General features: G+C 44.9%; 1 protein-coding gene across 1 annotated transcript in view; it reads left to right on the top strand.

The window, feature by feature from the left end:
• Positions 1-14408, top strand: part of EMID1 (EMI domain containing 1) — an 81200-nt gene that overhangs the window by 19479 nt on the left and 47313 nt on the right. Inside the window, exon 3 of the transcript XR_010933242.1 lies at positions 10434-10558. The gene's annotated coding sequence lies outside the window, so the exon portion shown is untranslated. The remainder of the gene's footprint in view (positions 1-10433; positions 10559-14408) is intronic.

Here is a 14408-nt window from a genome sequence, read left to right as displayed (position 1 = left end):
TATGACTGAGAAATATTCCTGCAGTTTCTGCAACAACCCTTGACCTCTTCACTGCCTGGACTCATTCAGGGTTTTTCCACACTCTTTTCAACTTAACTGACATTTATACAACTTCCTACCCCAAAATCGCAGAATGCACATGGAACGTTTACCAAGATAGACCATATTCTGGGCTATAAAACAGACCTCAATGAATTTTAAAGAATTGGAGTGAGCTTTCGCCTTAAGAAACTAAAAGGCAAGAAGAAAAAGGAGCAGAAGGAGGAGATGAAGAAGGGGGGTGGGGGAGGAGGAGGAGGAGATTAGTGAGACCCCAAGTAAGTAGAAGAAGGGCATAAAAATCAACATGGAAATCAAACAAATGGAAAACAGAAAAATAATAGAGAAAATCACTGGAAAAAAAAAACTGGTTCTCTGAGAGCAATAAAATTGATTAACCTCCAGCCAGATTGGCCAATAAAAAAGAAAGAAGACACACTACAGAAGTGACATCACTATAGATTTTATAGATATTTAAAAAACAAAAAGGGAATATTTTGAACAACTTTGTGCCAAAAATTTTGGCAATTTAGATGAAATAGACAAATTCCTTGAAAAGACATGATTTACCAAAGATCATTCAAGAACCAAGAAATACCCTGAATACCTCTTTATCTATTAAAGACTTTGAATTTATAGTTAAAATCCTTCCTACAAACAAAACTTGAGGCCTAAATGGATTCACTGGGCCCGCAAATCCCCCCCAATATTTAAGGAAGAAATAATACCAATTCCATACAAACTTTCAGAAAATTGAACAGGAAGAAATATTTCCCAATTCATTCTATGAGGCCATTAATTCAACTGATACCAAAACCAGACAGTAGTATTTTAAGAACAGAAAAATTACAATATCACTCATGAACATAGAAACAAAAAATTCTTACCAAAATGTTGGAAAATTGAATCCAATAGTATACAGCAAATTCTCTTGTTTTATTGTCTATCTGGGGATGTCTTTATTTCACCTTCAGCTTTGAAAGATAGTTTTTGCTGGATATAAGATTCTTGGCTGACATATTTTTCCTTTCAGCACTTTGCCTCCATTGTTTCTTTCTCTTTTTTTTTTAAATAAATTTATTTATTTATCTATCTATTTATTTTTGGCCGTGTTGGGTCTTTGTTGCTGCGTGCAGGCTTTCTCCAGTTGTGGCAAATGGGGGCTACTCTTCGTTGTGGTGCTCACGCTTCTCATTGTGGTGGCTTCTCTTGTTGCGGAGCACAGGCTCTAGGCATGCAGTCTTCAGTAGTTGTGACACATGGGTTCAGTAGTTGTGGCTCACAGGCTCTAGAGTGCAGGCTCAGTAGTCGTGGCACACGGGCTTAGTTGCTCTGCAGCATGTGGGATCTTCCCGGACCAGGGCTCAAATCAGTGTCCCCTCCACTGGCAGGCAGATTCTTTTATTTTTTTAATAAATTTATTTACTTTATTTATTTATTTTTGGCTGTGTTGGGTCTTCTTTGCTGCGTGCAGACTATCTCTAGCTGTGGTGAGCGAGAGCTACTCTTTGGTGTGGTGCACGGGCTTCTCATTGCAGGGGCTTCTCTTGTTGCAGAGCACAGGTTCTAGGCACATGGGCTTCAGTAGTTGTGGTGCACAGGCTAGGTAGTTGTGGCACGTGGGCTTCAGTAGGTGTGGCTCTTGGGCTGTAGAGCGCAGGCTCAGTAGTTGTGGCACACGGGCCTAGTAGCTCCACAGCATGTGGGATCTTCCCAGACCAGGGCTTGAACCCATGTCCCCTGCATTGGCAGGTGGATTCTTAACCACTGTGCCACCAGGGAAGCCCTACCTCCATTGTTTCTGATGAGAAGTCAGCTACTAGTCTTATTGAAGTCCTCTTGTATGTGGTGATATACTTTTCTTTTGATGCTTTCAAGAATTTCTTTTTGTCCTTGAACTTTTTTTTTATTATGATGTGTTTGGATGTGGATCTGTTTTCATTTTTCCTACTTGGAGTTCATTAAGCTTCTTGTATATGTAAATTAACGTTTTCATCAAATTTGAGGAGTTTTCAACCATTATTTCTTCAAAAAGTTTTTCTTCCCCCTTTTCTCTCTCCTCTCCTCTGGTGCTCCCATTATACATGTGTTGGTGCACGTAATGCTGTATCACATTTCTCTAACTCTCTGTTCATTTTTCTGCATTCTTTTCTCTCTCCATTCTTCAGATTGTATAATCTCTGTCAGTCTATCCTCATTTGCTGATTCTTTCTGATCTGAAATGGGTGGGGGAGGGAGGGAATGTGCCATGTCTCAAATGCTACAGACTCTTGCTGTTCTGAGATTTACTAAATTTTCTTGAATAAATGTTTCTTTGTTTGCTGTATGCCCTTAAGGCAATTTCCAGAGACTTTAAGTGTGTTTTTTGTTTGTTTGTTTTACAAATAATTGTTATCAATTATAGTTGTTTATCTGGGGTGAGGGAGCCACAGAGTTCCTCACACCACTATTGCATAAGCCATCTCTGAATATATGACATGTAAAAAGAGTAATACATCACAACCAAGTGAGATTTCTCTAAAGAATGCAAAGTTGCTTTAACATTGGAAAATCAATCAGTATGATTCACTGTATTAATAGACTGAAAAATAAAAACTGTAAGAGCATCTCAATAAATGCAGAAAAACATGCATTCCTGTTAAAAAAAAACTTCAAGCAAACCAAGAATAGAAGGGAAATTCCTTACCTAATAAAGGACATCTACACAAAAAACACCAAGCAACAACAACAAAAATCCTACAGCTAACATCATCTTTAATGACGGAAAACTGAATACTTGCCCCCAAGATCATGAACAAGACAGGCCTGTCTACTCTCACCACTTCTATCCAGCATTGTACGAGAGGTTCTAGCCAATATAATCTGGCAAGAAAAAGAAATAAAAGGCATCTGTATTTGAGAGAAAGGGGGGAAACTGCCTTTATTTGAAAATAACATGTATGTCTACATTGAAAATCTGATGGAATTTACAAAAAAGCTATGAGAACAAGTAAGTGAGGATGAAAGATACAAGATCAACATACAAAAATCAATAGTATTACTAGCAACAAACAATTGGAAATTTAAAAAAATTTATTTACAATAGTACAAAAATATGAAATACTTAGGGATAAATACAACAGAAAGTATGAAGCATTGTACAGAACATTGTTCCGAGAAATTTAAAAAGTCTAAATAAGTGGAAAAGTATGCCATGTTTGTGGATCGAAAGACTTAATATTGTCAAACATGTCAATTCTCCCTAAATCAATCTACAGATTCAACATAATCCTAATCGAAATCCCAACAGGGCTTTTGGTAGACATTGACAAGCTGATTCTAAAATTTATATGGAAATGCAAAGGATTTAGAATAGTCCTTTCAACAACTTTTTAAAAGAACAAAGTTGGAGGACTTAAATGCCTTCAAGATATTATAAAGCTACAGCAATGAAGACAATGTGACATTGGTATAAAAATAGACAAGTGATTTAATGGAACAGAACAAAGAATCCAGAAATAGACTCATGTATGTATATGGTCAATTGACTTTCAACAAAGGTGCAAAGGCAATTTCATAGAGAAAGGGTAGTATTGATATTTTCAACAAATGGTGCTAAAACAATGATAGTGTGCTGAACCTCCACCCCCAAGATACGTCCACATCCTAATTCCCAGAACCTCTGAATGTTACCTTATTTGGGAAAATGGTCTTTGCAGATGTAATTACATTAAGGATCATGAAATTAGAAGATCATCCTGGATTATCTGAGTGGGCCCTAAATCCAATGACAAGTATGTTTATAAGAGACACACAGAGGAGAGACATACAAGGAGAAGGTGGTATGAAGTCAGAGGCAGAGATGGGAGTGATGTGACCAGGGAATGCCAGGCAGCCACCAGAAGCTATAAGATATGAGGAAGAGATTTTCTCACAGAGGCCCCGAGGGAGCACGGCCCTGCCAATGTCTTGCTTTCAGACTTCTGAACTCCAGAACTGTTACAGAGAGTTGTTTTAAGCCACCAAGTATGTGGTAATTTGTCATGGTATCCTCAAGAAACTAATGTAGACATCCATATGCAATTTTCTTTTAAAAAGAATTTTGATCCACACCTTGCACTGTATATAAAAATTAACTCAAAAATAGATCATAAACCTAAATGTAAAACCTAAAACTATAAAACTTCTAGAAGGAAAGATAGGAAAAGAAAATCTTTGCAACCTTAGGTTAGGCAAAGATTTTTTATTTATATGCTCCTGCATATCCAACACCGAACCTGAACTCGGGCTCCGAGTGGCCACTCAGCAAACGTGTGTGTGGGAGGAATGAGCCATTCCCTGTACAGGCCCGGGATGCTCAGGCCACAGAGCCAGCATTGAATCTCCTGGGGATTCAAGTCAGCCACGTTACACCCAGCAGGAAAAATTCAGAGCTGACATTAATTCAGACCCCACATACATGATTCTTACTGAGTGAGGCATTGAGACAATCTCGCCCTTTGTCAGAACTGTGGGAGTCTTACTTACACGTAGAGAGAAGCCAGTCTAAAATCAGTCGCTTTTTGAAACCATCAACTCAAGAAATTAAGGATTCTGTCAGCGTGCCCTGAATTTCTGAGCCCAGCAATTAATTCCTTCTAGATTAAAGGATTGTTGTGTTTCTAATACATTATTATGCGGAGTGGGCTTGCTGTGAATTTTAAAACTTTAGCTAGAATCCTCATTAACTGGGACCTTTTATCCGTGTGCAACTTCTAGAAGAGGCCAGTGGCTAGAAAGTGAGCTGACACATCCAAAAAGAAAAAAAAAAGCATCCAAGGGGGCGTCCCAATGCACATTCAGCCCGGGCAGCTGTCGTCTCTCCTAACGGTAACAGGGCCATTTCCTCATAAGGCACGAGGCCCAGGCTGGACATTGTACACCACCCCACGAATCCTCGCCCGCCCTGTCAGGTGAACACGGTTGTTATTATCTCCAGTTTACAAATGAGGAGACTGTGGCTGGTGAAGGGAGGTGAGGACCCTTGCTCAGGCCCGTGGTGGCCCAAGTCTGCCTAACCTCCAGGCTCCATGCTTGGTCCCATTTTCCACTGCATCCCCTACTACCTGGACTGTGAAGATCGCTGTGCAGAAGGATGACCCCAAGGCCTTTTGAGTCCACCATCCACCTAAGAACCATTCCATTGTGGAGTGGTACCCAGGGCCATTTACATGCTGGGAGGGAGCCATGGAAATGCAGCCGTGCATGAGGCGGAGGGTGACCCAGAGGCCAGGGTCTCCATCCCATGTCTGGGAACCTCGGGATTCTTTCAGGCAGGGTCCAGCCTGGCTGCACTTATGGCAGAACCTGAACTCAGATGCAGCCCTTGAGGGGAGATTTCTAGGACCTGGGTCAGACGCTGGCTGAGCCACCCCACATTAACCTGGGTCCCCTCAGTATTTTAGTCAATCCTCGTTTTTAGTTCACACGGGTTCATATACCTAATGTGTGTGCACCCAGCCATCTCCTCACCCCACCCCAGCCCCTGGCAGGCTGGGAACCAGTGCCCACCTCCCCTCAGTCCAGTGCAGGTCCCTGGAACCCTGGGGTCTCCTCCTAGAAACTTTAGAAACTCACAAGGGAGCGGGTCAGGAGCTCCAGCCCCCCTAATAAAATGCCCCCTTCCAGCTCCCCAGACGAGAGGTCGGGAGACAGGCAGCCCCGAGAGCAGACCCATCCGAGGGCCTCCTTCCTCTGGGCCCACGGCACCTACCTAAAGCAGAGGGGCTGCTCAGCACCTCCTGCCATGGTGGCTGGAGCTCACCACCGCACAAAGCCGCTCACAATATTCTTGTTGTGAGAAATAAAATCTAAAGGAAATTCCGATACATGCTGCAACATGGATGAACCTTGAGGACATTATGCTGAGTGAAATTAGCCAGTCACAAAAAGACAAATACTGTATGATTCCACTTATATGAGATCCCTAGAGCAGCCAAATTCATAGAGACAGAAAGTAGAGTGGTGGTTACCAGGGGCAGGAGGGGAGGAGGGATGGGGAGTTAGTGTTTAATGAGGATGGGGTTTCAGTTTTGCAAGATGCAAAGAGCTCTGGAGATGGATGGTGCTGACAGTTGCACAACAAATATGAATGTACTTAATGCCACTGAACCATATACTTAAAAATGGTTAAAAAGGTAAATTTAAATAATGTATATTTTACCACAATTTTTTTAGTAAATTTATGTATTTTATTATTTTATTTTATTTATTTATTGTTTCTGGCTGCGTTGGGTCTTCGTTGCTGCACATGGGCTTTTCTCTGGTTGAGGCGAGTGAGGGCAACTCTTTGTTGCAGTTCCCGGGCTTCTCATTGCGGTAGCTTCTCTTGTTGCGGAGCACAGGCTCTAGGCGCACAGGCTTCAGTAGTTGTGGCACATGGGATCAGTAGTTGTGGCACGTGGGCTCAGTAGTTGTGGCTCGTGGGCTCTAGAGCACAGGCTCAGTAGTTGTAGCGCACAGGCTTAGTTGCTCCACGGCATGTGGGATCTTCCCGGACTAGGGATTGAACCCATGTCCCCTGCACTGGCAGGCGGATTCTCAACCACTGCGCCACCAGGGAAGCCCTACGATATTTTTAAGTTAAAAAAAATATCTAAAATTTCCCTTCATCAAGCATCCTGCTATTCCCATTCTCCCACTGAATGCTGGCAGCAACATTTGGAAGTAACTTCTACTATTATTCTCATTTAATAGGTAAGAAAACAAAGACAAGGGAGGTGACATGAGTGGACTGAGTTCACCCAGCAAGTAAGTGTAGAGCTAGGGCTTGACCCAGGGCCAGACTGCAGGACCTGCTGTCTCCCACCAGGAGCCCTGGCCACAAAGGGAGCCGCCCCTCCCTGATTACTTGCTACAGCTCTGCTCTGATTCCCCTGCCAGGGGCTGCAGACAGGATCCAGATGGTGGTTCCCCTGCTGACCAGGATGGGGCCGAATTGGAAAACCCCTCCTCCAGTGTTTCCAAATGCATCCCGGACTTCTGTCCTGGAAGCGCCTGGTGCCCTCTTGCTGGGACAGTGGGGGGCAGAGGGGCAGCCGAGCCTGGCCACTGGCCTGGACGGTGACTGTTGTGGACGACAGGGGTTGGCACCAACCCAAGTACCCCTACAGGCCCTGGAATGCCCAGTTTCCTTGGACCGTGAGACTCACCTTATCCTCACCTGAGTTCGTGCCCTGGGGCCGCAGTAACAAAGTATCACAACTGGAGGGTATAAACAACACACTTATTGTGTCACAGCTCGGGAGGCTGGGAGGCTGGGAGTCTGCAGTTGAGGGCTCAGCAGGTGCCTTTGTGGATTGGGAGGGAGAATCTGTTCCATTGCTCTCTCCACCTTCTGGTGGCCTCAGGCGTTCCTTGACTCGTAGGTGGCCTTCTCCCTGTGTCTTCACATCATCTTCCCTCCATCTGTCTCTGTGTCCAAATTTCCCCTTTCATAAGGACACGGCCGTAGTGGATGAGGACCCACCCCAATTACCTCATCTTAACTTGATCATCTACAAAGACTCTATTTCTAAATAACATCACATTTCAAGGGGTGGGACTTCAACATCTTTTAGGGGGACACCATCCAACCCATAACTCTGTTCCACTACGCTCTTACTCCTCTCAGCCTCCCTGGAGGCCAGTGGGGAAGGTTCTGAGGGTTGGGGACGTTTGCAAAGTGAAAGGGTATTTCACATACTCTCTAAGGTTTTGTGAATTTATAACCATCATCGCATGTACTGAATACTCACCGTGTGCCAGGCACTGGGCATAAACATTCCCCCATCCTTAGCTGCAGGGCAGCTGTTACCATCCCATTTCACAAGTGGGTGACACAGCCCTCAGTTGAAGGAATGAAGCTTAGATCACTGCAGTTGGAGTAAAAGGCAATGCCTGGGAATTCGGGCAGGAGAGGCGGTGTGAGGGGAGGTTATTTCTACCTCCTAAAAATCTTCGGATCTGGTGACTTCTCTCCATCCCCACGTGCCTGCCTGTATCTGTGTCCTGGGGCTGCTGTAGCAAATGACCATAGACTTGGTGGCTTAAAACAACAGAAGTTTATTCTTTCACACTTCTGGAATCCGGAAGTCAAGATGTCAGCAGGGCTCCCTCTGAAGCCTCTAGAGGGGATCCTTCCCTGCAATGTGCAGCTTCTGGTGGCTCCAGGCATTCCTTGGCTTGTGGCTGCATCCCTCTCCGATCTCTGCCTCTGTCTCCACATGGCCTCCTCTTCTCTGTCTCTCCTCCAGTGTCCTTTATAAGGACAATTTGTCCTTGGATTCAGGGCTCACCCAGGTAATCCAGGACGATGTCACCTCAAAATCGTTAATTACATCTGCAGAGAGTCTTTTCCAAATAAGGACACATTCACAGCTTACAGGACGTGGACATATGTTTTGGAGGTCACCATTCAACCCCTTCTTATAGTCCCAGCTGCCATCATCCAAGCTGGGCCACTGCAACTACCCCGTCTCCCAGCCTCCAGGGCGCACAGCCAGAGGAATCTTTCAGAAGCAGAGACCAGACCCCAGTCCCTTCCAACTGAAAGCCTCACAGGCTCCCAGAGCCTCAGGAAGCTCCCTTGGCCGGGCCCTGCTGACCTCTTAGGCCTCGGGTCTCCCTGCTCCCCTCCCCACACCCTGTTCCCACCACACTGACCTGCCCTTGGTTCCTGCAAGCGTCCACACGCGCTCTTGCCTTCAGGCGTCCCCCGTGCGGTTACCGCCGCTCCCTCTGCCTGGGACTCTTCCGGTGAGCTTCACCTGGATGACTTTTGCTAGTCTACCAAGTCTGTTTAGAGAGATTCTACTGCACTCCCCTTGACAAGTGAATCAGGGGCCTGAGTTCCCACAGCCTGTCCCCGTCAAGTCGTCCCAGGGGGTTATAAGGTGGGTTCACCTGTCTTTGCTCTCCGGACCGCGAGCTCGGCTGGAGCAGGGCCCACCTCACCCACATCCATCCTGCTCACTGCAGAATGGCCGCCACCCGCCGCAGGGCACAGCTGGCATCCTGCAGTGTGTCTGGGGGAGCATGGGGATCAGACAGGGCTGGAACTTTCCTCCCACCTCCCACCCCTGCCCATCTTCCTTCCTCAGAGTCTTTTTTCCCACCTTTAAAATCAAGTTCTGTTTGAATGTATGTATGTGTGTTTTCTATATAATAGCTTTATTGAGATATAATTTACATACCGTACAATTCACCCAAACTGTACAAGTCAATAGTTTTCAGGGTATTCAGAATTGTGCAAGCATCACTACAATCAACTTTAGAACATTTTCATTATCCCAAAAAGAAATCCTATGCATATGAGCAGTCACGACCCATTTCCCTCTGACTGCACCCCTTCCCCAGCCCCAGCCTCAGGCAGCCACTAATCTCTCTGTCTCCATGGAGCTCCCTATTCTGGACATTTCATACCAATAGAATCTTACAGTACGTGGCCTTTTGTGTCTGGCTTCTTTCACTTAGCATAATGTTTTCTAGATTCAGCCACGTTGTAGCATGTGTCAGCACTGCATTCCTTTTTATTGCCTGAATAATATTCCATTATATGGATAGACCACTATTTATCCATTCGTCAGCTGATGGACATTTGGGTTGTTTCCACTTTGGGGCTATGATGAATAGTGATGCTGTGAACCTTTGTGTGCAAGTTTCTGTGTGGATATATGTTTTCATTTCTCTTGGGTCTATACCTAAGTGTGGTGAATGTGTTTTTCTTAATTAAAAATAATTTATATTTTAAATTACAAACACAAAACACGAGAGATCACGGAAGCCACAAATTAGAAACAAGAAAATACAGACACACCCATAATCCCTACAAACAAAGATATCTGGTGTCCTGCCCTGGAAACATCCCTTTGCTCTTGTTTACTTATATGGATCATGAACGGGAGGCCGTGTATGTAGAAACTGTGACAACTCCTGGCCCTTGCATTCAGCTTCCTCTGATCTCTCGTGTGACTATCAATAAAGAACCATGCAGCGCAGATTAGAAATGAAACCAGCTTTAACTTCAAAGGACAAACAGCTAAGAGTTTAGCTAACAGCTAAGAAAGAAGGAGGATTTTCAGCTGTCTGGAGGTGGGGGAAAGATTTTCAATGGGGCTGGAACTTCTCATTCTTTGGCCAAAAAAAAAGCACTAAAAAGAAGGGAAACCCAAACCCCAAACAAAAATCTAGGGAATCATTACATCAAGATAGATGGATTACAAGTGATTTATTTTCTTTTTGAAAAAATTTAATGATATTATATTATTATAATGTTTTACCACTGAAAAGATTCTAAGAAGGCTTTGAGGGATTACTGATGAAAAAGAGTGATTTTATAAAACCCAGCAATTCTTAAGGAGAGTGCAGCCAAAAAGGCCTTTTTTGTTCTTTTATAGTTTCTTCCAAGAACGGGCTCACTGAGACAGAGGCCGAGTGAGCAGACAGCCGCAGACTTGAGGGAAGCTGTGAACATCTCAACTCCAAGAATGAGAGTTGCCTGTGCGCACATAGGAAAAAGCAGGTAAGAAAAGGCATTAAAGGTGTCTCTCTTTAAAACGATTGTGGGGGAAAAATGGAAATTCTTAACCATTCATGACCGGTAAGAAAGGCTGAAACTTCATGTTTGCTTTCTTAAATATCTTGCTGCAAACCTTTTCCCAAACTATATGTTCATTATTACAAAAATAATTCTTATAAGCATCCCTTCTTAAGCAGAGATTAGTAATTCTAATATTCATGATCACGTGTTTTAAAGATTTCCACTTATTCTGAAAAGTATCATTAAACAGAAACACATTCTTGTCTACTCAGAAGCACAGTCTAGAGGCGGCTGGATGCCTGGCACAGAAGCTGCTGTTTTCCACTCCTTCACCCAGGGTAGACATTGCTAAGTGATCACAGCACTCTTTTCCACCAAACTATAGACTGTCTCTGTATCCCTATCTATTCTTCTCAAAAGGTAACTTCTAGGAGTGAATCAGAGGGGGCAAAAAACCAAAAAACAAAAAACACTCATTAATGTGCAAGTACAAACCCAAGGCTCCACCTAGTGGCAGAGCTTCCTAATTGCAGGCAGAGTACAACAAACTATCCCCAGTTTTAGAAAGAACCGGATCCCTGGGCCAGCAAAGCCAGTCACGATGATAGTAAATAAACTATTCAGTCTAGTCTTGAGTAAATACAGTAGCCCTCCTAGAGAAAAGTTTTGTATTTCAACATGGGTTTTCCTTGCTTTAGCCCAAGAGATTGGCCAATAGAAGAATGTCAGGCAACAACTAGTAGCAACAAAGGGCCTTTAGAAAACACCAAATTCTTCCCCAATATTCTCTTTGCCACAGACTGACTCTTCTGTCTGTCAGGTTCCCAAGCTGCCCAGATTTCTCATTCTGCAAACTACATACACCATGCCTCAGAGTCACGTGGGTACTTTTTCCTGAGCAGAATATGCCAGGCCCTGCATAAGGAGCTCATCTGAATTCTCCTCTTAGCAACCTACCCTGAGACAAATGCTGCTATCCCCATTTTCCAGGCAAATACACTGAGGCTCAGAGAGGGGAAGCAACTTGGCCAATGTCACACAGTGAGGAAGATACAGGCAGGATTGAAACGTCCTCCTGGCCAAGCTGGGGTTACAGACCCCACAATGTCAGCCCCTTCCTGACAGCAGGCTGCCCTTCTTGCTGGAGGAGTCTAAGCAGGTCAGCTGTGCTCCTGGGAACGTACCACTGGGGCAGGGCACAGGCAGCCCAGATGGGCCAACGGGCCCCGTCAGGAGGGGGCTGGGCACAGTGCAGGCTCCCAGGGCCAATTTCGGACCTGGACTGTCCCGACCACCTGCTCCAAGGTTCTGCAGCAAGACATTGAGTCGCCCTCTGTGGTCACTCGCTGTGCAGTTTATCAGCCTCCCTGGCCTCCCTTTCCTGGGCAGAACACCTCTGCATGGGCAGCTGTGATAATGCATGCCGTCTGCAGGCACATAGATACAGGCTCAGGGCTGACTCAGTAGAAGACAGGTCATTTCTGCCCACCCCACTCCCCCTGCTCCTGTCCACCATCCTGTCCTCCTGCTGTCTCTCTGCTCTCTCCACATCGCTGTCTGCCTGTGTGGCTACTCTGAGCCCCACCTCTTTCCATGTCAGTCCCGGCTCCTCCCTGCTGACCGCAGGGCTCAGTCTCTCTGTCTCTGTGTGTTTATCTCTGTCTCTAACATTCTCTTTCTCTCTCTCTCACCCTCCTTTTCTCTATCTCTGTCTTCCCTCCCCTTCTCTTCCTCTTCTTCCCTCCCTGGGATCAGGGGAGGACACAGTCAACTTCAGCTTCTCGTGGCTCCAGCAGGCAGACATGGGGGGCAGCCCCGGCTCTCTGTCAGGTCCTTCCCTCTGGCCAGGGCCCCCACCTCCCCATCACCTCCCTGAACAGCCTCCACTCAGGTGTGTCATGAGTAACCAGAATCCTTGGGCCAGGCCTGCTGAGGACAGGGGCACAGGGTCCTTCCCGGGAGGGGAGGGAGGGGCCGCCTCCCAGGGTACAGCTTGTTCAGAGGCGCAGCTCCTGATCCAGCCCTGGCCCTTGTGGATCCTCTGCCTGCCCAGAGGTGGAGATCCAAAACTTCACCCCAGCACCCAGGGGCCCTCCCAGGATGAAGGCAATAGCAGCTTCCAGAGCTGGAATTGTAAGAGTTGCCATTTCATACGTGTGCATGAGCGGGCGCACACACACATGAATTTAATTCTTAGGGCAGAGGGTGAATATAATATGTATACTTTTTGGTATTAATTTTTTTCAAACCATGCAAAAGGATTCACAGTGAAAACTAACACCCTCAGTCCCTCAGTTCACCTTCCCAAAGGCAGCCAGTTAGCAGTTTCTTGTGAATTCTTCTAGAGAAAGTAAGTGCATGATCTGAGTACTTACGGGTAGATATTCCTGCAATTTCCCCCCAGTGGCAGCATCCTTTACACACAACTGCACTTACTTTTTTCACTTAACAACTGATCTTAGAAGTTCCATAATCTAGGGACTTCCCTGGTGGCACAGTGGTTAAGAATCCACCTGCCAATGCAGGGGACATGCATTCGAGCCCTGGTCCAGGAAGATCCCACATGCCACGGAGCAACTAAGCCCGTGTGCCACAACTACTGAGCCTGAGCTCTAGAGCCCGTGAGCCACAACTACTGGGCCTGCGTGCCACAGCTGCTGAAGCCCACGTGCCTATAGTCTGTGCTCTGCAACAAGAGAAACCACCACAAAGAAAAGTAGCCCCGCTCGCTGCAACTAGAGAAAAGCCCGTGCACAGCAACGAAGACCCAACGCAGCCAAAAAAAAAAGTTCCATAATCTCCCTCATCTTTACATATGTAAATATATATATAAGCCTCATCTTTATATGTATATGTATATATAATTCACATGCCACAAAACTCATTCTTTAGTATGAACAATTCAGTGTTTTTTAGTATATTCAGAGTTGTGTAACCATCGCCACTAATTTTAGAACATTTTCATCACCCTAAAAAGAAACCCCATACCCACTAGCAGTCACTCCCCACCCCCTGCCCCCAGCCCCTGGCAACCACTAATCTATTTTTTGTCTCTAGGGATTTGCCTATTCTAGACATTTCATATAAATACAATATGTAGCCTTTTGTTTCTGGCTTCTTTCACTCAGCATGATGTTTTCAAGGTTCATCCGTGCTGGAGCATGTATCAGTACTGTGTTCCTTTCAATGGCTGACTAATATTCCACTGTATATGTATGCCACATTTCACTTATCTCTGTTCTTTTTACTGGCAATACAGCATTCCACTGATGGGTGTACCTTAATATACTAGTCTCCTACAAGGGGCATTTAGGTTGTTTCCAGTCTTTTGATACTACGTATAGTACTGCAGTTAATTTCCTTCTGTTCTTTGCAAATATACATGTAAGAGACTTCCTCACTGTGGAATTACTAGGTCAAAGGAAGACACATTTTACCTTCTATTACATATTACCAACTGTGCTCCAAAGAGGGCATATGTGAAGTGACAATTTCTCCACATCCTTGCCAACTCATTTTATCAAAGATTTTAAGTCCTTACCATCAGTTTTGGAAGGTGCTATCTCATTGTGGTTTTCATCTGCAATTTTTTCTTTTGAGTGAAATTGAATGCCCTTTCATTCTGAGTTGTCTGTTCATAACTTTTGTCTATTTCTCTATTGGGTCATTGATTGATGTTATTGATTTGTAAGAGCTCGTTATATGTGGAGGAAAATAGTCTTTTTTTCTGATTGATATGTTGAACATTTTTTCCACAGTTAATCATATTATTCTTTTTAATGCAGAAATTTTTATGTACCCAGTGTATCCTTTATGGCTTCTGGGGTATGTA

The sequence above is a fragment of the Pseudorca crassidens genome, chromosome 12 (genome assembly GCF_039906515.1).
Source record: "Pseudorca crassidens isolate mPseCra1 chromosome 12, mPseCra1.hap1, whole genome shotgun sequence".
Classification (NCBI taxonomy): domain Eukaryota; kingdom Metazoa; phylum Chordata; class Mammalia; order Artiodactyla; family Delphinidae; genus Pseudorca; species Pseudorca crassidens.
This window is presented reverse-complemented; position numbering and strand designations above follow the sequence as displayed.